This window comes from Dendrobates tinctorius, unplaced genomic scaffold, assembly GCF_039654945.1.
Source record: "Dendrobates tinctorius isolate UK_male_01 unplaced genomic scaffold, ASM3965494v1 ptg000023l, whole genome shotgun sequence".
Lineage (NCBI taxonomy): Eukaryota > Metazoa > Chordata > Amphibia > Anura > Dendrobatidae > Dendrobates > Dendrobates tinctorius.
In genome coordinates this window covers 729218-754826 of record NW_027361691.1, presented here as the reverse complement: position 1 = coordinate 754826, position 25609 = coordinate 729218, and the positions used below count along the sequence as shown (strand labels likewise).

The following is a 25609-nucleotide window of genomic DNA, read 5'->3' as shown; positions in this document are numbered from 1 at the left end:
TCCATCCCATAGTCCCATGCCCATATACCCATCATACATATTCGCATCCCATAGTCGCGTGCCCATATACCCATCACACATTCTTCAACTCGTAGTCCCATGCCCATATACCCATCATACATATCCACGATCCCATAGGCCCGTGCCCATATACCCATCATACATATCCTCCATCCCATAGTCGAGTACCCATATACCCATCTTACATATCTGCCATTCCATAGTCCCATGCCCATATACCCATCACACATCCTTCATCTCATAGTCCCATGCCCATATACCCATCATACATCCTTCATCTCGTAGTCCCGTGCCCATATACCCATCATACATATCCACGATCCCATAGGCCCGTGCCCATATACCCGTCATGCATATCCTCCATCCCATAGTCGAGTGCCCATATACCCATCTTACATATCCGCCATTCCATAGTCCCATGCCCATATACCCATCACACATCCTTCATCTCATAGTCCCATGCCCATATACCCATCACACATTCTCCATCACATAGTCCCGTGCCCATATACCCATCATACATATCCCCCATCCCATAGTCCCGTGCCCATATACCCATCATACATCCTTCATCTCATAGTCCCATGCCCATATACCCATCATACATATCCCCCATCCCATAGTCCCGTGCCCATATACCCATCATACATCCTTCATCTCATAGTCCAGTGCCCATATACCCATCATACATATCCTCCATCCCATAGTCCCGTGCCCATATACCCATCACACATCCTTCATCTCATAGTCCCGTGCCCATATACCCATCACACATCCTTCATCCCATAGTCCCATGCCCATATACCCATCATACATATCCACGATCCCATAGGCCCGTGCCCATATACCCATCACACATCCTTCATCTCATAGTCCCGTGCCCATATACCCATCACACATCCTTCATCTCATAGTCCCGTGCCCATATACCCATCACACATCCTTCATCCCATAGTCCCATGCCCATATACCCATCATACATATCCACGATCCCATAGTCCCATGCCCATATACCCATCACACATCCTTCATCTCATAGTCCCATGCCCATATACCCATCACACATTCTCCATCACATAGTCCCATGCCCATATACCCATCATACATATCCCCCATCCCATAGTCCCGTGCCCATATACCCATCATACATCCTTCATCTCATAGTCCCATGCCCATATACCCATCATACATATCCCCCATCCCATAGTCCCGTGCCCATATACCCATCATACATCCTTCATCTCATAGTCCAGTGCCCATATACCCATCATACATATCCTCCATCCCATAGTCCCGTGCCCATATACCCATCACACATCCTTCATCTCATAGTCCCGTGCCCATATACCCATCACACATCCTTCATCCCATAGTCCCATGCCCATATACCCATCATACATATCCACGATCCCATAGGCCCGTGCCCATATACCCATCACACATCCTTCATCTCATAGTCCCGTGCCCATATACCCATCATACATATTCGTCATCCCATAGTCCAGTGCCCATATACCTATCACACATCCGCCATCCCATCGTCAACCATTATGACATCATAATGAGCGGCAGGCCTTGCAACCTATGATGACATCAGCGTCGCCATGGCAACCATTATGACATCATAATGAGGGGCGGGGCTTGATACACACACACTTTTTCCCCAGTATGTAGATAGGGGCAAAATTGTTTGGTGAATTGGAACGCGCAGGGTTAAAATTTCGCCTCACAACATAGCTTAGGACGCTCTCGGGGTCCAGACGTGTGACTGTGCCAAATTTTGTGGCTGTAGCTGCGACGGTGCGGATGCCTATCCCGGACATACATACACACATACATACACACATACATACATACATACACTTGAGCTTTATATATTAGATATATATAAATTCATTTTTTATTATTAATTTATATTTTAATTTTTTTTTATTCATTTATGTATTTTAATTTAATGTGTTCATTTTTTATTATTCATTTATATTCATATACATTATATTTTATTCATATTATTATTAGTAGTAGTAGTATATTTGAATTATTTTTTATCATTATTCATTTATATTTTTTATTCATTTATCTTTTTTATTAATTGTATTATTGATTTATATATTTGAATTCATTTTTTATTGTCATTTGAATTTATTATCATTATTATTGTTATTATTCATTCATATATTTGCATTTTTATTATTATTTCATATTATATTAGTTTTTTTTTTACTTTTTCATTATTTCTTTATTTTGATTTTCATTATTATTTAACACTTACATGCTTTTTTTATACTGACTGCATCCGCCACTCTCAGCAGCGACTTGAGATGCTGTTTAACCTCTTAAGTTCCACAAAAAGAGTCCAGTTGTCTTACAAACACCCCCCACCATTACAGCGTGCCAATGAGTTCCTAAAGTAACCAAGGCATGCGAATGATCCCCGAGGTCTCCAGGTTGACACCTTTGTGACATTGTAGGTTCAAGTTACTTATGGAAGAGAAAAAAATAAAAATAAAAAAAATTAATAACATCAAAATGAGAAAAATTAGAATCACCCACTGCCAAGTGAACGCAACTCCGCTGCCTCCAATCGTCAGGTCAATTACACAATTGACTGGCGAGTAATGGACGAGGCCACGGCTGCTTCCACTACTAGGCCAGTTGGACACCCATTACAGGTAGCATATGGTTTCAGGGGTGCGGTTTACAGAGGAAGAGGAACAGAGCTCTTAAATTTTATATATTTAATCCAGAAAGGTAGGCAGTGTTTATAAGAAATATGGGAACAAAACAATACGATATCTATATATATAAGAGGCATCGTGATTACTCACTAATCCCGCCCCCTGCACAGTAGCTCCACCCCCACCACATCACCAAACATAATCCCGCCCCCCACAACATCACCACACATAATCCCGCCCCCCCACCACATCACCACACACAATCCCGCCCCCCACCACATCACCACACATAATCCCGCCCCCCTCCACATCACCACACATAATCCCGCCCCCCCACCACATCACACATAATCCCGCCCCCCACCACATCACCACACATAATCCCGCCCCCCACCACATCACCACACATAATCCCGCCCTTATGTTTCGTTATGAAATTTGTTTAGATGCTGGAATGAATAAAAAACGCACATGTTACTGAATCCAGGTTGTTTTTGATTTTACACTGTGAATAAAATGTATCATTAGTATTATTCAGATTTTTAATGATTATTATTGCTATTAACTTCATTTTAATTTATTTTACCACCTGCGTAAGCGCTATTGAATGTTGTCATTATTTACTTTAGTTTAATCACCAGCAGCGTTAATTAGATAGCAATGAGCGTGCCGAGCCTTAGCTGGCTGGAAACAGCTACAGGTAGTACTATATATAATTACATGACATAAAAAGGAATAATGAAAGAGAATTACTAAGCTTAGTGGAGGGAAGCACTCCGATCGGTAAAATGTTCTACCCTCATAGCAAACTCTTAATTCCAGAATGAATGATGACTAGAGTTGAGCGATACCGTCCAATACTTCAAAGTATCGTATCGGATGGTATCGGCCGATCTTTAAAAAAAGTATCGGTATCGCCGATTCCGATACCGGAAGTCCCATTCAAGTCTATGGGACTTCCGGTATCGGAATAAGAAAAACCCTTTCCTGCCCTTGTACAGCCTCTCTGGGGTCTGTACGGGCCTTTCGGGGGGCTGTGCCGGCCTGCCAGGGGGTCTGTGCAGGCTCCGGTGGTCTGTGCCGGCCTGCCGGTGGTCTGTGCAGGCTCCGGGGGGCTGTGCCGGCCTGCCGGGGGGCTGTGCCGGCCTGCCGGGGGGCTGTGCCGGCCTGCCGGGGGGCTGTGCAGGCTCCGGGGGGCTGTGCCGGCCTGCCGGGGGGCTGTGCCGGCCTGCCGGGGGGCTGTGCCGGCATGCCGGTGGTCTGTGCAGGCATCGTCCGATGGGACTACAAGTCCCATCGGGCGATGCCTGCTACCATGACAGTGATTGACACATTAGCCAATGATGGGACAGTAGTAGTCCCATCATCCGGCTAATGTGTTAAATGTAAAAAAAAAAAAAAAAAAAATTACATGCTACATACATACAACATGCATACTACATACATGCTACATTCATACTACATACTACATACATGCTACATTCATACTACATAAATACTACATGCAACATACATACTACATATATACTACATGCATGCTACATACATACTGCATGCTACATACATACCACATATATACTACATACATACTACATGCATGCTACATGCATGCTACATGCTACATACATAACACATATATACTACATGCATGCTACATACATACTACATGCTACATACTACATATATACTACATGCATGCTACATACTACATGCTACATACATACTACATATATACTACATGCATGCTACATACATACTACATACATACTACATGCTACATACATACTACATATATACTACATACATACTACATACATACTACATGCATGCTACATGCATGCTACATACATACCACATACATAACACATATATACTACATGCATGCTCCATACATACTACATGCTACATACATACCATATACATACTACATGCATGCTACATACATAGTACATGCATGCTACATACATACTACATGCTACACACATACTACATATATACTACATGCATGCTACATACATACTACATGCTACATACATACTACATATATACTACATGCATGCTACATACATACTACATGCATGCTACATACATACTACATGCTACATACATACCACATACATACTACATATATACTACATGCTACATACATACCACATACATACTACATATATACTACATGCATGCTACATACATACTGCATGCTACATGCATGCTACATACATACTACATACATACTACATGCTACATACATACCACATATATACTACATACATACAATACATTCATACAATACATACATAGACATACAGTACATATAACATAGAGTAACATACTTACCAATACTTGTCACATTGTTCCCCGAAGCCATTGTCTTTTCCGGAATAAATATTAACATAACAAACCACAAAAATACTCACCCACGATCCGAAGCAGTCCACGAGTGTGTCCCACGACGATCTTGGGTAGAGAACTGCAGCATCAGCTGTTGCTGCCGTTCTCTACGGGCTGCAGGAATCCAATGACGGAAGGTAGGTATCCTTCCGCACTGTATTCCTCCGCCACTTAAAAAAAAAAAAAAGTCCCTAGTCTCACTTTATGCCATTGCTGTGTGGGAAATTCCCACGCAGCAATGGCATAAAGTGAGACTAGGGACTTTTTTTTTTTTAAGTGGCGGAGGAATACAGTGCGGAAGGATACCTACCTTCCGTCATTGGATTCCTGCAGACCGTAGAGAACGGCAGCATCATCTGATGCTGCAGTTCTCTACCCAAGATCGTCGTGGGACACACTCGTGGACTGCTTCGGATCGTGGGTGAGTATTTTTGTGGTTTGTTATGTTAATATTTATTCCGGAAAAGACAATGGCTTCGGGGAACAATGTGACAAGTATTGGTAAGTATGTTACTCTATGTTATATGTACTGTATGTTTATGTATGTATTGTATGAATGTATTGTATGTATGTAGTATATATGTGGTATGTATGTAGCATGTAGTATGTATGTAGTATGTATGTAGCATGCATGTAGCATGTAGTATGTATGTAGCATGCATGTAGTATATATGTAGTATGTATGTAGCATGCATGTAGTATATATGTAGCATGTATGTAGTATGTATGTGGTATGTATGTAGCATGTAGTATGTATGTAGCATGCATGTAGTATATATGTAGTATGTATGTAGCATGTAGTATGTATGTAGTATGTATGTAGTATGTATGTGGTATGTATGTAGCATGTAGTATGTATGTAGCATGCATGTAGTATATATGTAGTATGTATGTAGCATGTAGTATGTATGTAGTATGTATGTAGTATGTATGTGGTATGTATGTAGCATGTAGTATGTATGTAGCATGCATGTAGTATATATGTAGTATGTAGTATGTATGTAGTATGTATGTGGTATGTATGTAGCATGTAGTATGTATGTAGCATGCATGTAGCATGCATGTAGTATGTATGTAGCATGCATGTAGTATGTATGTAGCATGCATGTAGTATGTATGTAGTATGTATGTAGCATGCAGTATGTATGTAGTATGTATGTAGTATATATGTAGTATGTATGTAGCATGTAGTATGTATGTAGCATGCATGTAGTATATATGTAGTATGTATGTAGCATGCATGTAGTATGTATGTAGTATGTATGTAGCATGCAGTATGTATGTAGCATGTATGTAGTATGTATGTAGTATATATGTAGTATGTATGTAGCATGCATGTAGTATGTATGTAGCATGTAGTATGTATGTAGCATGCATGTAGTATGTATGTAGCATGTATGTAGTATGTATGTAGTATATATGTAGTATGTATGTAGCATGTAGTATGTATGTAGCATGCATGTAGTATGTATGTAGTAATTTTTTTTTTTTTTTAACATTTAACACATTAGCCGGATGATGGGACTACTACTGTCCCATCATTGGCTAATGTGTCAATCACTGTCATGGTAGCAGGCATCGCCCGATGGGACTTGTAGTCCCATCGGACGATGCTTGCACAGACCCCCGGACATCAGCACAGCCCCCCGGCAGGCCGGCACAGCCCCCCGGCAGGCCGGTACAGACCCCCACAGGGTGCACAGCCCCCCGGCAGGCCGGTACAGACCCCGGGCAGTCCACACAGCCCCCCGGCAGGCCGGCACAGCCCCCCGGCAGGCCGGCAGAGACCCCCGGAAGGCCCGAAATGACGGCGCATCATGATGCGCACACACCGCGCATCATGATGACGTCAGGCCGTCAATCAACTGAACTTCCGATTCCGATGCCGAATTCCGATATTGAAAAAATATCGGAAGTCGGTATCGGAATTCCGATACAGCAAGTATCGGCCGATACCCGATACTTGCGGTATCGGAATGCTCAACACTAATGATGACCCAAAACCAAAGAGTGCCTTTTATTAGCTCCAGGTTATTCCCACATACCTCTCCTTATGGGCTCATGTGGGAACTGATTGTGAGATGTGCTGGGTCTGTCAGAATTTTAATACGGTAGATCCCCGATTTACAAGATATCTCCCTCCCTGTAGGTTCCAGCTGGTGGATATTGTCATATTTTTAATTGTGATTTTACCTGTCACGGTGTGACTCGACCCAACGGATGGTCGGTCAGTTAACAGCACAATACACAATACACAATGGGGATGGTATAGGTGAGAGGAAGGCCCTACCAATAGGGAATGAGGGATGGTCACCACCTGAGCTCCAACCTGAGCCTGTCCCTGCACTCATCTTACGCCCTAAGCGGGTCCTTCCCCCAGCCGACGTCAGGATACCTTGTCCCTCACTGTCACCTAACACTGCCCTGGCTAGTGCACTGGCCGGCGTAGGACGCTAGCCTAGCCACTACAGATAATGCAAACACAGGGGACAGTGACAAACATGAAAGGGACGAGGAAATAAACACTTAGCTTTCTCTGCTGCAAAGCACTGGACAGCAGAATAAAGGCGCCAGGAAAGTGAACTCAGCCAAAGCACAACTGCACCCAGAAAGCTCCTTACTCCGGCTTGGTCACTGTAGATTGCTCTATCACCGACAGTCAGCTGATGCAGCTGATGCATTAGATGACTATTTAAGGGATGACCCAGCAGCACTGCAGTTACACCAGATTGCCAGCAGGAACAAACTGACATTAACCCCCACAGGCCTGAAAGGTAAAAAGTTTTAATGGAGTGGAACCAGAGCTGCCATAAATCCAAAAATGGATCGTGACATTACCTTTACGTAGGGATCAAACATGAGCTGATTAGCATCATCTATTAGATCATGAAGGGGTTAAAATGGCCTTTAAGTGATGTGCGTGACTGTGTTCTGTTTGTTCTTTCACTATGAAACCAAAATTGTATCTCCCATAATTATCAGATCAATATAAACCCCAATATTCATATATGGACACTGGCACCTGCTGGTCTGCAATAGATTCATTGATGAGAGGAAGCTTCTGCCCGGGGAGGCAATTCTCCTCCTCTGCATGAACGAATGTCCATTGTGGTATTTGGTTCCTAGAGTAGATCTTCCTGCCTTAATGCCTTAATTACCTGGCCACTGCAGGGGGTCTCTGCTTCAAAGGAGATTGAAGAGTCATCTCTCGCTCTAATTCCCCTGTTTAAATTAGTTTTTCTCTCTATCTAGGAATAATTAATTTCACATACATGTTCAATGTGTAGTCCTACTTCAAAGAGGTTGAAGTGTCAACTCTTCTCCCGTCTGTGGAGGTGTCTTTATGGATTTTATTTTTTTCTCTATGACACCCACCTTCTCTACTTTTAAAAAATTAAGCATATTTGGTATCGCCACAACTCAGACAAAAGTCTGAGATATCAAAATTATTTAACGTAGCAAGACAAAAAAGATCCAAGCCCATCTCTTGGTGGTGAATGTTTGTCTTGCATTCCTGTGCTGTGTTGATCTATTTCTGCCTTGCCTTGTTCCTTATTCTGACCATCCATTTGCCTGGCCCCTTTGCTTTGATCTTCTATCTTACTGGTATTCTGACCCCGGACCATGACCTGACTTCGCCTTTATCTTTCTGCTTTAGTTTTCTACAATGTCTCTTGTTATATGATTCTGGAACATTTGACTACCCTACCTCGCGGCTTGTCCCTGAGTAGAGACTAGCATCATTATTACAAACTGCAACTCATCCTGGGAAAAAAAGCAAAACCTCATACATCTGTGTAGAAAAATATAGGAGAAAACTGTTGCTCGTGAACGAAGGAAGAAAATGACAAAAGCACAAAATTGGCAAATTTGCCACGTTGCAAAGGGACTAACTCCTAGGTATGAAAGTTGTCGCCGCTAGCTTCAGATCGTTTTCTAGATTCACCTCTCTGTAGTGTTGAGGGTTGTTATAGTTATTGCACCATTTGGCCGCGGACCACACGTTATCGCTCTACGTCTGTTAGCTCACACTGTGCTGCTTATTTAAAATACAGAACTAGCAGCCTCCCCTATATGTTTCACCACCGCTGGCTTCATCAGGGGGAATGAGGCTATAATGGACACTGGGCTGAATCATTGATCTTATAAAGAGCAGGTTTGTGGCGAATGCTCACCTATGTTTTAGGCTCTGCCCGCCGTAGGGTAAAGCATAGTGTGCAGGATCGAGCTGCGATTTCTGTGAGCAGGTGCAAGATTTTGCCCGGCAATGTGGATGATGTCAATGAGAGAAGTAGGAGGGCGAGCAGCAGCTGGGAGAAGGGAGGGATGGAGACACCTGAACCCACGCTCATCGGCCCGGACCTACCGGATTACCATACTGCGAGGGAAAACTTAAAAAGGTTCTTTGGGGGTATAGAGGGGGAGCCAGGGGGTTATATACGCATTTATGGAATACAGCACAAAGCTGAATATGGTGATGGGTTTAGTTGTTTTATGACAAAACTGGTGACAGGGTCAGCTTCATTTATTTCACTGTATCTAGCCATGTATTATCTATCATCTAGCTATTATCTATCTATCATCAATCTATTATCTATCTATATATTATCTATCTATTATCTATCTATCATTTCTCTATTATCTATCTATCTATCTATCTATCATCTATCTATTATTTATCTATCATCTATCTATTATCTATTTATCTATTATCTATCTATCTATTATCTATCTATCATCTATCTATCTATTATCTATCTATCATCTATCTATCATCTATCTATTATCTATCTATCATATATCTATTATCTATCTATCATTTCTCTATTATCTATCTATCATCTATCTTATCTATCTATCATCTATCTATTATCTATCTATCATCTATCTATTATCTATTTATCTATTATCTATCTATCATCTATCTATTATTTATCTATCATCTATCTATTATCTATTTATCTATTATCTATCTATCTATTATCTATCTATCATCTATCTATCTATTATCTATCTATCATCTATATATTATCTATCTATTATCTATCTATCATATATCTATTATCTATCTATCATTTCTCTATTATCTATCTATCTATCATCTATCTTATCTATCTATTATCTATTTATCTATTATCTATCTATCTATCTATTATCTATCATCTATCTATTATCTATCTACAGTATTATCTATATATCATCTATCATCTATCTATTATCTATCTATCTATCTATGGGCGGCACGGTGGCTCAGTGGTTAGCACTGCAGCCTTGCCACCAAGTCCCACCAAGGACAACATCTGCAAGAAGATTGTGAGTCCCATTGGGGACAGTGATGAAAATGTGTGCAAACTGTAAAGCGCTGCGGAATATGTTAGCGCTATATAAAAATAAAGATTATTATCCATCTATCTATAATGGGAATGTCATTATTTCTTTCTTATCATCCCACAGGTAGACTTCATAATTAGAAGAGTATAAGACTCCTCTGGTGAATGGGTTACTCATAAATCCTACAAAGAAAAGGTAAAAGCTTTAAAAGTTGACTCTATGACTGTGAATTGTTGAATCTTGGTGTAAGAATCATAGAATCGTAGAGTTGGAAGGGACCTCCTGGGCCATCTGGTCCAACCCCCTGCTCAAAGCAGGATTCGCTAAATCATCCCAGTCAGATGTCTGTCCAGCCTCTGTTTGAAGACTTCCATTGAAGGAGAACTCACCACTTCTCGTGGCAGCCTGTTCCACTCATTGATCACTCTAACTGTCAAAAAGTTTTTTCTAATATCTAATCTGTGTCTCCTCCCATTCAGTTTCATCCCATTGCTTCTAGTCTTTCCTTGTGCAAATGAGAATAAAGTTGATCCTACTACAATGTGACAGCCCTTTAGATATTTGTAGACAGTCTCCTCTCAGTCTTCTCTTTTGCAAACCAAACATTCCCAAATCCTGCAACCTTTCCTCATAAGACAGGGTTTGCAGACCGGTCACCATTCTGGTCGCTCTTTTCTGAACTTGCTCCAGTTTGTTGATGTCTTTTTTAAAATGTGGTGCCCAAAACTGGACACAATATTCCAGATGAGGTCTGACCAAAGAGGAGTAGAGGGAAATAATGACTTCACGTGATCTAGACTGTATGCTTCTGTTAATACATCCTAGAATTGCATTTGCCTTTTTTGCTGCTGCATCACACTGTTGACTCATATTCAGTCTGTGATCTATTAGTATACCCAAGTCTTTTTCACATGTGCTGTTGCTTAGGCCTATTCCTCCCATTCTGTATATGCTCTTTTCATTTTTATTGCCCAGATGTAGTATTTTGCATTTCTCCCTGTTAAAAACCATTCTGTTAGTTGCTGCCCACTACTCCAGTGTATTTATATCTTTTTGAATCCTCTCTCTTCTCTAGTATTAGCTATCCCTCCTAGCTTTGTGTCATCAGCAAATTTAATCAGTTTACCCTCAATTCCTTCATCTAAATCGTTGATAAAAATGTTGAACAATACAGGGCCCAGGACAGAGCCCTGTGGTAACCCACTTGAGACATTCTTCCAACTGGATGTGCAGCCATTTACAACCACTCTTTGGGTCCGATCACTAAGCCAGTTATGAATCCACCTAACAGTTGCCTTGTCCATTCCATACTTAGTCATTTTTTCAATAAGGATTGTATGAGATACTTTGTCAAATGCTTTGCTGAAGTCAAGATATACTATATCTACAGCATTTCCTTGATCCAACCAATCAGTGATTCCGTCATAGAAGGAAATTAAGTTAGTCTGACATGACTTATTAGTTACAAACCCATGCTGACTCTGTTTAATCACTTCATTCTTATCCAGGTACTGACATACATGTTGTTTAATAATTTGTTCAAAGATCTTTCCTGGTATAGAAGTCAGACTCACCGGCCTATAGTTGCCTGGGTCCACCTTCTTCCCCTTTTTGAAGATCGGAACAACATTTGCTCTTCTCCAGTCTTCTGGGACTTCTCCTGTTCTCCAAGAATTTTCAAAGATTATGGAGAGGGGTTCAAAAATTTCTTCTGCTATCTCCTTCAGTACTCTGGGGTGTAATTTATGTGGACCTGGAGACTTGAAATCATTTAGGTTAGCTAAGTGTTTCCTCACTATCTTTCTGTTTATAGATATCCTGGAATCTTCTATACCGTTAATAGGACAGTGAAGAACAGTTGATGTTACATTTCCTTTATGAGAGAAAACAGATGCAAAATAGGAATTTAAAAGTTCGGCCTTCTCAACATCCTGTCTTACCATTTCATCATTTTCATCCTGTAAAAATCTTATAGCATCTTTGATTTTTCTTTTACTTTTGACATATCCCCAAAATCCTTTATTATTGCTTTTGACGTCTCTTGCAAGCCTCAATTCATTGTCAGCTTTAGATAATCTGATTTGTGCCCTGCAGGTTCTGCAGACAGCATTATAATCTTCTTTAGATATGCCTCCCTCTTTCCATTTTATAAACATTTTTTTTCTTCCTTTTTAGCATGTGCTTAAGTTCTGTGTTCATCCATCCTGGCTTCCTTAAATGCTTCCTATTCTTCCCTCTTTTTGGAATTGTTAACAATTGTGCTTTGAGAATTTCATTTTTCAAGATTTCCCATCCTTCCTGGACATTTTTGTCTTTAAGGATATCCAGCCATTGGATCCCTCCAATTCTCTTTCTGAATCCCTTAAAATCTGCCTTTCTGAAATCTAACCTTAACGTCTGAGTCTTCACAGGTCTTCCGCCTCTAGTTATCCAAAATTCTAAAATAGCATGGTCGCTACCTCCTAGGGTCCCAGCCACTTTTACCTCCTCAACCATTTCCTCCCTGTTTATAAGGATTAGATCCAAGGTAGCAGTTCCCCTTGTTTTCTCCCTTACCTTTTGGAAGATAAATTTGTCAGCGAGAGAGGATAAGAATTTCCTTGACCTGTTAGTTTTGCCTGAGAGAGATTCCCAACAAATTTCTGGATAGTTGAAATCTCCCATGACAACTATGTCATATTTTTGGAGAACTTGGCCATTTGATGCATAAAGAGTTCATCCATATCTTCAGCTTGCACAGGCGGCCTGTAGTAAATGCCTACAATGGTGTCCTTTCCATTGTTCTGTCCTTGTATTCTTACCCAAACAGTTTCCACAGAACTCCCAGTCTCTGAAGCTTCAATCTCTGTGCAGATATACGCGTTTCTAACATACAATGCGACACCCCCTCCTCGTTTATCAAGTCTGTTTCTTGCAAATAAGTTGTATCCTTCTAGTCTTGTATTCCAATCATGTGTATTGTCCCACCAAGTTTCAGTGATTCCAATGACATCATATTTCTTTTCCTGCGTTAGTAGTTCCAATTCTCCTTGTTTGTTGCCCATGCTTTGTGCATTAGTATAGAAACATTTTAGTTTGTGATTGGTTTCTCTTTCTCCAATATTTTTATTAATTAGATTCTTTTGTCTTTGTTCTTCCTTTCCACTTCTAATAGCAGAGTTCTCAATAGCATTTGTCAGGTGTATGGCTTTTTCTGGTCTTTTGCTTCCCTTCCCACGTTGTTCTAGTTTAAAGCTCTCCTTACAAGTGTAGCAAGGCGACTTCCAAATACATGCTTTCCAGTCTTCGTAAGGTGCACCCCATCTCTAGCAAGTAGTCCATCGTATAAGTAATTCACTCCATGATCCATAAATCCAAATCCTTGCTGACGGCACCATCGACGTAGCCAGTTGTTCACCTGCAGAATCTTATTCCACCTCCACATTGTTCTGGTGTAATTTATTAATCCTTCCGCACCAGCAGTGAAATATGGTGAATAATTTCCTGACCGTCTTACATTGGCTCGGACTCCATTGTAATATTTAAGCATTTCCCTCAAAACAAATCCCCAACATTGAGGCCTGGAGCCCAGACAGCTGGGGGGGACGGGGCTACGAGGGGTGGCAGCAGAACAGGACTCGTAGGATCCATGAGTGGTCTTGGGTGGTCTGGGATTTGCACCCGTATCATGCAGCCTAAAATGTGACCCCATTGTCTGGATGCGCCGTAGCTATTATATGTCGTTCGTGCTGTAATGGAATCCGAGCATTGCTTCTCAGCTTGTGCTGGGCTGATAGGTGTAAAGAGCAGCTGCAGTGTAAAGCATAAGGGAGAAACATAGCAGTGCAGTGAGATGAGACCGGAGGTAAATACAAGACTGAGACTGATAGACAATGAACTGAGCAGGATTCATAGATGTGAGCAGGTACGCAGGTTCTCCCCGTGGTTGTGTGGATTTCCTCCGGGTTCTCCACTTTGCTATCACATTCCAGAGACTGATAGGGAATGTAGATTGTGAGCCCCGATGGGGACGGCGCCGATAATGTATGTGAAGCTCTGCAGAATATGATGGCGCTATATAAGTGAGTAAAATGAATAGTAATATAAAAATAAATGAAATAAATGCCAGAATGTACGAAGAAAGTGAAAAGAAAAAGGAGGAATCAGATCTGGGAGAAGAAAAGGTTAAAGCTTCACAGGCCCAACATGAGCCGGACAACATGAGAGCCGCATCTCATTGTCTGTGTGACTACGTCGTGTTTTTTATTTTTAAAAATGATAAAAGAATCTTTTTTTCATTATCACTTTATATAAAAAATAAAAAATGTGTCTGTGCCCCCTAGTGGACAAATAGATAATATTTAACAGATAGATAATAGATGATAGATAATAGATAGATGATTGATATATATAATATAGATAGATGATAGACAGATAATAGATGATAGATAATAGATATATAAATAGATAGATTATAAATAGATGATAGATAGATATAGATAGATAATAGATAGATAGATAGATAAATAATATATAGATAGATGATAGATAATAGATAGATACATAGATAATAGATTAAAGATAGATAATAGAGAGATAGATAACAGAGGGATAATAGATAGATAATAGGTAGATGCATAGATAATAGTTGATAGAGAGATAATAAATAGATAGATAGATAGTAGATAACAGAGATAATGGATAATAGATAGATAATAGGTAGATACATAGATAATAGATAGTTGATAGATAGATAATAGATGGATGGCTATAGATATAGATTTGGGATAGATTGACCCAGTTCTGTAACTGTCTTACCAGTGTCTTGCCGATCCCCCAGGATTATTCCGGTCTGACCCCTGAGATCTGTAGACTCCTCTGGGCCCTGACACAATACAGGGCCCCAAGGCTCCGGCAGGAGATGACTCTTGGATGTACATGTAACTTTCATCTCTTGTGGTCCCTGCACTTCACCCCCATTGTCTCTTGTACGCGGTGCGCCCCTCCGCTGACACGACAGCGCCATTCATAGTCAGAGCTGAAGAATGCGCCGTCACACTTCCCGCCTCAGCCACTCGAGGCCTTGAATAGACCAATGTCTGCGCCGTCTTCCTTCACTGTTTTACTTGTACTTTCAGGAGACGTGTAGACGAGGGCCAATCACATTTTTTTTGTACATTTTTCTTGGTATTTGATTCCCTCAGACAAGGCATCTACAGTAAAAGATGGATAATTGCGCATTAATTGGACTGTGCCCGCTGAAAGGCCTGGCTTTTAGTTCCCATGGTCGGAGAGATAAGTTTCTTGCATAATGACAATTAAAAGAAATAAAGAATATGCAAAGCAGATGACAAGCGAGGCTCAATCGGGATCAGCTCTTTGTGAGTAAAACAATGAACTTTCAGTGCCGGCCGCCTCGCAACGCTCATTTTCTCGCTTCGTAATAACATTAGCATAGAAGATTTTTGTTTTATTCCTTTACTGGTGGCTTCTTTTATAACAAACTTTCCAAAGATTCAAACTTTTTTTTCCATTCCCTAGTGCTGTAAATTTCTAAACCAAGAATTGTCAAAATGGTAAATTTACATTTTTTTGTTTTTGTTTTGTTTTTGTCCTTTGTTTTTGTTTTTTTTTTTTCATTCCTTTTTAAAGACGGTTCCAGGGGGTGTTTTGTTTTATTATTTTCTTTCATTTATGAATTCCCAGAGTAATTAATCAGTCAAAACCTTCTAGCTGTCAAGATCAACAAAAGGTTTTCCTGGGTCGCGATGCTCCGCACAGCCGCTCTTTGTTGGCAGATAATCTACTCAACGAATTTTTATCAATGGATACTTTTATCGACTCTGGTAAATTACAACAAAAATATATTCATTTCATTGAAATTGCAATGCTAAGAAGGAAAAGTCGTGGAAAGATGGAACTCATAGGATATAGACATGTTACAATGGTGAAAAAGTGGAAATAACATTTTCAAAACATCTCAATTTATGAGCACCATGTGCAGAATTCCTCGTACTTATTGGTGAGGTTATTATTTGTGGATTGAGGAAGGTTCTGCCGCTGAATATATTTGGGCAAATCACCAAGATCCTCTGCTGACAGCTCCTGTGTATTCACCAATCATTGACGTGCAGATGTGCTTGATGGTGAAAAAAGTCTAGAGATGGTACAGCCATGGGAGCAAGTTTAGCCCTAGCAGGCTGCTCACAGTAGTATCAGCAACATGCCCCTCGGCCATTGTCATGTTGTAAAACAGCTCCTAGGACACTTTGGAGAAATGTCGTCACCACTGGTTCCACGAATGACGCAAATAAAATTAGGCATGACTTTCCAAGCCTAAGGCGTCAGCCATTATCTACACAATCCCTGTGAAGGCATTTGCATATTATTGTGTGTAACAGATATAGTTGTGGAACCACTGCACCATGGTCCGAGGAGAGCCTGGAGGGGTGTAACTAGGTGAACACCTGACTTCGCAAAAGGCCCTGATGGTGGGGTTAGACTTGGCTCCAGATAGACACCAGGTGCTACTCCAGGAAGGACCTCGGACGCATAGCAGCTGACCCCAAAGGACACAGAGCTGGAACTGTCTAGAAACGGAAAGTTAGGCTGGTACAGGAAGGTACAAACAACAGGAATACAAGAACAGCAGGTGCTGGCAGGAATGGCTGATATACAGATGGGCATGATAGGTGCACACTGGTACGGCTGGAATACAGGCAGGCACTGGCAGGTGCAGGCAGGTATGGCTGGTATACAGGCACGCACTGGCAGGTCCAGTCAGGTATGGCTTATATATAGGTGAGCACAGCAATTTCCAGCTGGAACAGCTGGTATACATGTGAGCATAACAGGTGCAGGCTGGTACAGATGATGCAGGCAGTTATGGCAAGCATGCTGGTATACAGGCAAGTGCAGGCAGGCATAGGCAAAATACTGCAAGGCAAACTAGAACAGGGACCTGAGGACTAGCAAGAATGCAGCAAACAGTTTACACGTTGCTCAGACATCTCCCAACAGGTGGAGGTGCCTTAAATAATAAGTGTCTCCCAGCCATTGGGTGTGAACACTTTAGGATGGCGCATGCTGTTCCTTTAAGAGAGCGGGAGCGCATGTGCCCTAAGCACAATACCCGAGGATCTGCGTGCCAGCCATGCGCAGACCCCAGTCTGCAGCAGGACGAAGAGGAGGAAGGGGGTCGCGGCCTTGAGTGAGTTAGCGTCCTTACTGGAGGAGGGATGGCGGCGCTACATTGTTCTATGAGCCAGACATCCTGCTAAAGTTGTTCCATTCAACTCATGCCACCAAAAAAATATAGCATATTTTGTATGTTTATATTATGGACTTAAAAGTTTATTCAGATATGTATTATATTTCATATTTTTCAGTGCATGCATTATTATTGTTAATATACAGACTATACCCAACATAAAGTTTATTTCTTGTACGTACCTCTGTGATCTTTTTTAAAGTCTATCTGTTCCTCAATGTATCCAGCTTCACAGTCTTTTTTTTTTTTATAAAATCACATTTTCCAGCAGCACACTGCTTCTCCTTAATGCTGCGGACCCCTCTCTCCCTCTCCTGAGCGCTCTTGCTAAGACTGCATAATGTAATGGTAAAATAAAAAACAATCTATAAAGCTATCTCTTAAGAAAGGGCATGTCACCCTCATACTGAGGATTGAATCATGGCTTCATCATAAACTGAAGGGAAAAGGAGCTATCACTCTAATACTACAACTGACCACTGTTCAGCTAATAACCCGTGCTGTGAACACATAATTTAAAAACATTATTTGATGACCAGCAGACACAAAATCTGTACAAGAGACTGGGAGGTGAAACTTTCTAACACTTGTGTGGATAACTTTTCCTGTCTTCAAAAACAACTTTTTTTTTCCAATGATGGTAAACTCATCTGCTCATTCCAGTTATGAATTTTGGAGGTTTTGTGACAGGCGTAAGTCCTATAGTTATTGGAGACATATTTTTAGTGTTGTGACAAAATGGCAAAGATTTACTTACAGTGGGGGAAATAAGTATTTGATCCCTTGCTGATTTTCTAAGTTTGCCCACTGACAAAGACATGAACAGTCTGTAATTTTAAGGGTGGGTTAATTTTAACATTGAGAGATGGAATATCAAAAATAAATTCAAGAAAATCACATTGTATAAATTATATAAATTTATTTGCATTTTGCAGTGAGAAATAAGTATTTGATCCCTCTGGCAAACAAGACTTAATAATTGTTGGGAAAACCCTTGATGGCAAGCACAGCAGTCAGATGTTTTCTGTAGTTGATGATGAGGTTTGCGCACATGTCAGGAGGAATTTTGCTCCACTCCTCTTTGCAGATCATCTCTAAATCATTAAGATTTTGAGGCTGTCGCTTGGCAACTCGGAGCTTCAGCTCCCTCCATTCTGTGGGATTAAGGTCTGGAGATTGGCTAGGCCACTCCGTGATCTCAATGTGCTTCTTTTTGAGCCACTCCTTTGTTGCCTTGGCTGTATGTTTTGGGTTATTGTCTTGCTGGAACACCCAGCCACGACCCATTTTTAATATCCTGGCGGAGAGAAGGAGGTTCTCACTCAGGAGTTTATGGTACATGGCTCCATCCATTCTCCCATTGATGCAGTGAAGTAGTCCTGTGCCATTAGCAGAGAAACACCACCAAAACATAATGTTTCCACCTCCATGCTTTACAGTGGGGATGATGTTCTTTGGGTCATAGGCAGCATTTCTCTTCCTCCAAACACAGCGAGTGGAGTTAATGCCAAATACCTACATTTTTGTCTCATCTGACCACAGCACCTTCTCCCAGTCACTCACAGAATCATCCTGGTATTCACTGGCAAACTTCAGATGGTCCTGCACATGTGCCTTCTTGAGCAGGAGGACCTTGTGGGCACTGCAGGATTTTAAACCTTTACGGCATAATGTGTTATCAATGGTTTTCTTGGTGACTGTGGTCCCAGCTGCCTTGAAAACATTAACAAGTGCCCCCCGTGTAGTTTTAGGCTAATCTCTCACCTTCCTCATGATCAAGGATACCCCACGAGGTGAGATTTTGAATGGTGCACCAGAGCAATGTCGATTGACAGTCATTTTCTATTTCTTCCATTTTCTTACTATTGCACCAACAGTTGTCTCCTTCTCACCCAGCATCTTACTTATGGTTTTGTAGCCTATTCCAGCATTGTGCAGGTCTATGATCTTGTCCCCGACATCCTTAGAAAGCTCTTTGGTCTTGCCCATGTTGTAGAGGTTAGAGTCTGATCGATTAATTGAGTCTGTGGACAGGAGTCTTTTATAAAGGTGACTAAGAAAGACAGCTGTCTTTAATGCAGGTAACGAGTTGATTAGGAGCATCAAACTGGTGTGCAGGAGATAGAACGCTTAATGGTTGGTAGCGGATCAAATACTTATTTCTCACTGCAATATGCAAATAGATTTATATAATTTATACACAATGTGATTTTCTGGATTTTATTTTGGATATTCTATCTCTCAATGTTAAAATTAACCTAACCTTAAAATTATAGACTGTTCATGTCTTTGTCAGTGGACAAACTTACAAAATCAACAAGGGATCAAATACTTGTATCCCCCACTGTTGATTAGTAGAGCTGCCTGTGGGGTTTTACATGGTTGGCTAGTTCTAGCATAGCTCAACTCCTTTGGACTTCTCCTCAAAGCAGATGCAGAGCTGTGTTTGTTGCATGCTGATCACAGACCAGTGATGTGAAACTGCAAATACTGCTCTATTGATGCATATGGCAGAAGATAAAACTGCAAAGGTCACGTGGTCATGGTGGTCAACTCATCAACTTAGGATGAAGATTGAAGAAACCACCCGATTATTGGTGGTGGATTCACAGTGTACTTCCAAAGTGAGTACTCGTATGTCATTTTGTTTTCACATTTCCTCTTGAGCCTCTGTTAAACAACCCCCTTAAACCCAAAGGGCACTCACTAAAGGTCTACGATACATGTCTTCTTGATTTCAAGCTACGGTAACACCTAATTTGGTATTTGATAGCTTGATTTTCCTCTTAGCTGTAAATCTTGATGACATTGAAGGGCTCTTAAGAGTCTCGGAATGTTGTTATTACCACGCGTATTAGTATTTTCATGTATTGTCACTGAAGCACGTTGGGAGATATTTCCACTTGACACGGCATCATAGGCCTTCTCATGTGAAATTATGATTAGTTGATATCATCCACAGATCTCTTCGTTCGCTGATATTGGGGTTGTAATGATTTACATCTAAAGTCAAAGCCGACAGAGGAAGATTAATTATCACCGTCACAGCCATTGCAGACATACAAAAAAAAGAAAATTGAAAGACCAAGAAGCCCTTGAATTTGGCTTCTTAATTTGTCCATCAATTGGAAAGTGCCAAGAGAAAAAAAAAAACAGCGGGATTAAAGACTCAGTCATTACAGATCTGGCTGCAGGACAAAACATGTTTCTGCGGCACTCGGGGAAGCTTTCAAAGTCTTCCAATGTCTGAGGAGAGTGGCAGCGAGTAGAATGGGATGGCAATCTTGTCCATCGGATGAAAATGTAATCACGAGCTGGCTTGACACGTTCCTGGACCGATCAGCCAAGTTCAGTAGAGTGTCACCACTTGGTCTGAGCAAGGACAGAGCATTGATCAAAGGACTTGATAGGATCCAACACTTAGGGAACAGACAAAGGGAACTTTCTGTGACTCCGACTATTCAGTTGCAAGGTTTGGCAGCATTTCCGAATGGACTTGTTCTTGGCTGTTTATGCTTTCGGATATTAGACTACAAAATACCAGAATTGTGTCGTGTGTGGTTATTGTGTCGTAGAGACCATCTTTAATTTGAGAACCTGGCTTCAAATGAAGACTGTAGATAAAAAGGGCGACGATGGCTTAGTTTATCGGGGAATGTTTGAGTTAGGTCCCATTATTTTTATACTTTTGTGGTTAACTGGAGGCGTGAAAAAGTCTGGGGTCCTTGCAATAATTTCAACTATCTTGAATCATTTTAAAGGGAACCTGTCATCTGATTCATGCTGTCCAAACTGCGGACAGAATGATTGAGAACCTGGCTGCACAGCTGGAATGTATACTTTAAAGGTCCAGCCGGAGACCAAACAGGACCAGCATTGCCCACGGCCGGTTATACTCAGCACTGCTGTAATAACGTGCTGGAGGGATATATATCAGCATGGAGCAGGCATACCAACAGTAAAAGGGGAGGTTTATTTACAGGGAGTAATACTGGTTAACATACAATATAACAGAGAAAATGCTGTAAAAGGTTATATCAGAAACTAGAGAAATATAAGGGGTGCAAACAACAAGAAGTTATTCTCTTATGGGGAAGAAACTTATCAGTTCCTGGAGATCTTGATTGCAGAGATCACTCTTCTCCAACGTAGGCACCGAGGCAAAAGCAGTGCTTGATGTCCTCTGTCTCTGGGGTCCTGGATATAGTCCAACTGGAGTATGGGGGGGTTAACATGGGAACCCAAGGGGTATGCGGATGGCGGTATCCCCCTGTATTCAAGGTCCTTCCCTCTGCTGCGACAGCGGTGTTCTCTCACCAGGGTCAGGGGCTCTGCCTATGACAGTCTCTCTTGGCAGGTCAGTGTCACGTTATGGTACGTCCCTTGGTCACAGGGAAGCGTCTCAGGGTAAGGCAGGGTCCCTGTGCAGGGGGGCGTCTTGTCAAGGTACGCAGTCTGTCGGTGTGACAAAGTCTCTATGAGGAGGGGAGGAACCAGACTTCCAGGTGGGGCAGTGTCAGGCTTCTCGTACTCATTCTCGTACTCACTGCCCACCGCCTGTGTCCGCGGTCCCGCAGTCTCCAGCCGCTGCACCCGTCTCCTCTCCCCTCCTGTGTCAGCGTCCTCCCTGCGAGGCTCTGTAGAAAGCGCGCGCAATTCTCCCGCTCCAAGTCCTGCCCTCTTCCTGTTCCAGCAAACAGTCCCGTCCTCTAAAGCATCCCCCGGGGAACCTAATGACCTGCTCGATGGTTCCGGGCACGGAAATAGGAAGGCAACTCCCCCTCAGCTCCTCCGGTGCTTCACCCCCTTACACTGCTGCAGATGATTGACAATTCTGTCCCTCTTGTAAGTATACTTTCTATAAAACATCTGAGCATTTGGGCAGCATGAATCAGATGCCAGATTCCCTTTAAATACTAGTCAATAAAACACTGAAAAATCTATACAGACAGTGTGCGCAACAGCCAAGTGTCATGATGCCCGTCCTGTGTGATGCGACCAGCAGGCCGGTAACTAAAACAACAAGATGCGGAACGTGATACAGTCCTGTGTGATGCGGCCCGCAGTCCGGTAACCAAAACAACAAGACACGGGGAAAGAGGAAACAGTTACAATGATGGGCCCTGCGATAGGGAAAGGGGACGTGGAGACCTCCTGCACTCCCCTGAGTCAGTGTCCCTAATGCTCCTAACGTTCCCTATGCCGGTTCCGCACCGGGCGCCGCTCAGAAACCTGTCGCCCTGGCACACCCTACACCTGTCCCATGCTAGGGAGCTGGGTGGCGCAGGCACTGGCCCCACCGCTGCACTAATACACACCAAGGAAAAACACAAACAGGGAAACACCACTTAGCTTTACTCTGTTGCACTTGCTCCTGGCAAAAGAGTCCACCACCAGAATGCAGCTCTCCTCCTGAATTGCTGCCACCAAGCTCTGTCAGAGCGACAAGGAAATCACCTCTGACTCCTTCCACACCAGGGCTAAGACAGTGCTGCAAGGGACGCTCTCCAGCTCCTTCCTCCACTAAGGATGGTTGAAATGAACACTATCACCAAACTGATTGCAACACTTGTGACTCTTTTATAGGTAAGAGCCAGCAATCAGACCTGCATTAAATCATGTGCACTTAACTAAAGAAACCAGAGTGCAATGACGCTCACCACCACCGGGGGCAAACTTAGAACAAACGACATCACAGTGCAATAATCCTAATGGCTACCGGGGGAAAAAACCAAACCTAAGCACAGAAAAAAAAGGTTACCTGTGCTTTATATCAGTCCTGATCCAGCATGGATCATGACTAGAGTTGAGCGACTTTTGGTTTTTTATGGTCGCGTTTCGTTTCGTGAAACCCGACTTTTCCAAAAGTCGGGTCGAGCAAGATCGGCCGATTATAGGGAAAAGTCGGGGTCATCCCGAAACACGAAACCCAATGTAAGTCAATGGGGAATAAAAGTCGGCAGTGAGAGGAGGACAGGAAACACACCTACAGTGCCCATTTGAATGCCAAAAGCATCAATTCTTCTTACTTAAGCTTGTCAACCTTAATTAACTTCATAATACAAGTTACGCACTGAAAAATGGGGGTTATTTGGCTAAAGTTGTGGGGGGGTAGGGCTGGCTCCAGGTTTTCATGTGCACTGGGCGAAAGAGCGCCCCTTTAACACATACCACAACTCATCATGCTCCGATACGGCAGAGAAATAGCGGTATAGTACAATGAAAAATACTTCACTTTTTACATCTCATGACGAGGCCCATCTATTTCTCCATACAGAATCATTGGTCCCATATAATGTTTGAAACAGTATATGATGAGCTCCACATAATGCTATAGTATATGTTGGTCCCCATGGATGAAGCTCCACTGTCTTATGGGCCCAAATAATGCTCCAAACATAATGGGCCCCATTTCTAATGCTCTAGTGTATAATGGGCCCTGTAAATGCTGCTCCAGTGTCTGATGTCCACCTTTGGAATGTTCCAGTGTATGGTGGGCCCCATCTATCATTCTCCAGAGTATAGTGCTCCCCAAAAATTGCTGTCCCAACATTGAAAACAATGAAATAAGTCTCCTCGCTAGGGAATCCCTGTACTAGTCTGGACTCCTCGTCGTCCCCATCTTCCATCTCACTGCACAGTATTTCAACCTTGCAAGTGCTGTGATCCTGAGCACGCAGGGGGGGCCCACTCGTTGGCGACGGCACTGGCACAGGGCCCCTGATAGTACGGTGGTGTGTCTGATGGCGGGTGGGCCGAACCTGCACTTTCATCTGCAGCTTCCTCTTTGTCACCGTGTAAGATGGAACTGTATATGGGAAGGGTAACCTGAGTTTCATCAGGGTCAGATTCAGGCCGGGTAGTGGTCTGGGTCAATGTAGTGGTCTGGGTCAATGTACCAGCAGATTCATCGAGCAGTGGCTGGGCATCAGTGCACTTGTGTCGCCCCCAGGAGTACGGTCGCCACAGTGGCATTACCTTCTTCCTAGGGAGTGTGATGTCATGCTTGGGAGCAACGAAGGATCTCTCTAGCAGGTTAACTGATTGGGCGGCGTTATTCCCACGAGTCATGACCCTCCAAACAGCGTTCATGAAGGCAAAGTGTTTGTTTTACGTGGGCAGTATGGTTGCAAAGCTGAACCTTAAAGGAATGTCCAGAAGGGCACCACCAGGAGTGGAGCCTACGGCGTAATTTGACTCAACACGGGCAACCTCAACCATGCCAGCTACAGAAGAGATGCACACATTGCAAGCTTAATTCCGTTAACGAACGAGACTCCGTCATGCCCCACGGTCCGAGTCCGGCTTACTAGAGGGACAAGTGAGGCTCTGGCACATGAGATTGGCCAATAACTGGTGTGTCATGTCCTTACATGTCCGTGGCTGCATGTGCGCTACACTGAAAAGGCCAGCGTTTGTCGCTTACAGGTGCAGATAACCCGCTGAACAACGTTAGTGATGGGGATCACTGATTACAATTATTACTCACGAACGATGATTTCCCAGTAAGTGTAGGTCAACCGCAGTTCCGGAATTAGGCCTAACCGTCATTCCTGAAAAAAATGAAAAACTTACGTGTGCAAACCACAGGTGCTGTAGCTTGCTTAACAGCTCGCCAGCCGTTCTCACGCCCAGTATGGGTTACACGTGATTGCACAAAGGTGAGAAAGGGTACCGTATCCCCAGATAACATGTATGGATAGCGTACACATTCAAAAGATATGTCTATACATCAGGAGGCAGGCTCAGACGGTGTCAGGCACAGAATGGCTTGCAAGTGATTACACAAAGGTGAGAAAGGATACCGTATCCCCGGATAACATGTATGGATAGCGTACACATTCAAAAGATATGGCTATACATCAGGAGGCAGGCTCAGACGGTGTAAGGCCCAGTATGGATTACACGTGATTGCACAAAGGTGAGAAAGGGTACCGTA

The 25609-nt window shown here is 42.5% G+C and overlaps 1 protein-coding gene across 5 annotated transcripts in view; it reads left to right on the top strand.

Moving 5' to 3' along the window:
* Positions 1-25609, top strand: part of LOC141084475 (teneurin-4-like) — a 1565389-nt gene that overhangs the window by 822801 nt on the left and 716979 nt on the right. For 4 of the 5 annotated variants that reach the window (XM_073569175.1, XM_073569176.1, XM_073569177.1 and 1 more), the window contains exon 4: positions 10545-10616. The exons of the other annotated variant lie outside the window; for it this stretch is intronic. The gene's annotated coding sequence lies outside the window, so the exon portion shown is untranslated. The remainder of the gene's footprint in view (positions 1-10544; positions 10617-25609) is intronic. 5 annotated transcript variants of the gene reach the window in all.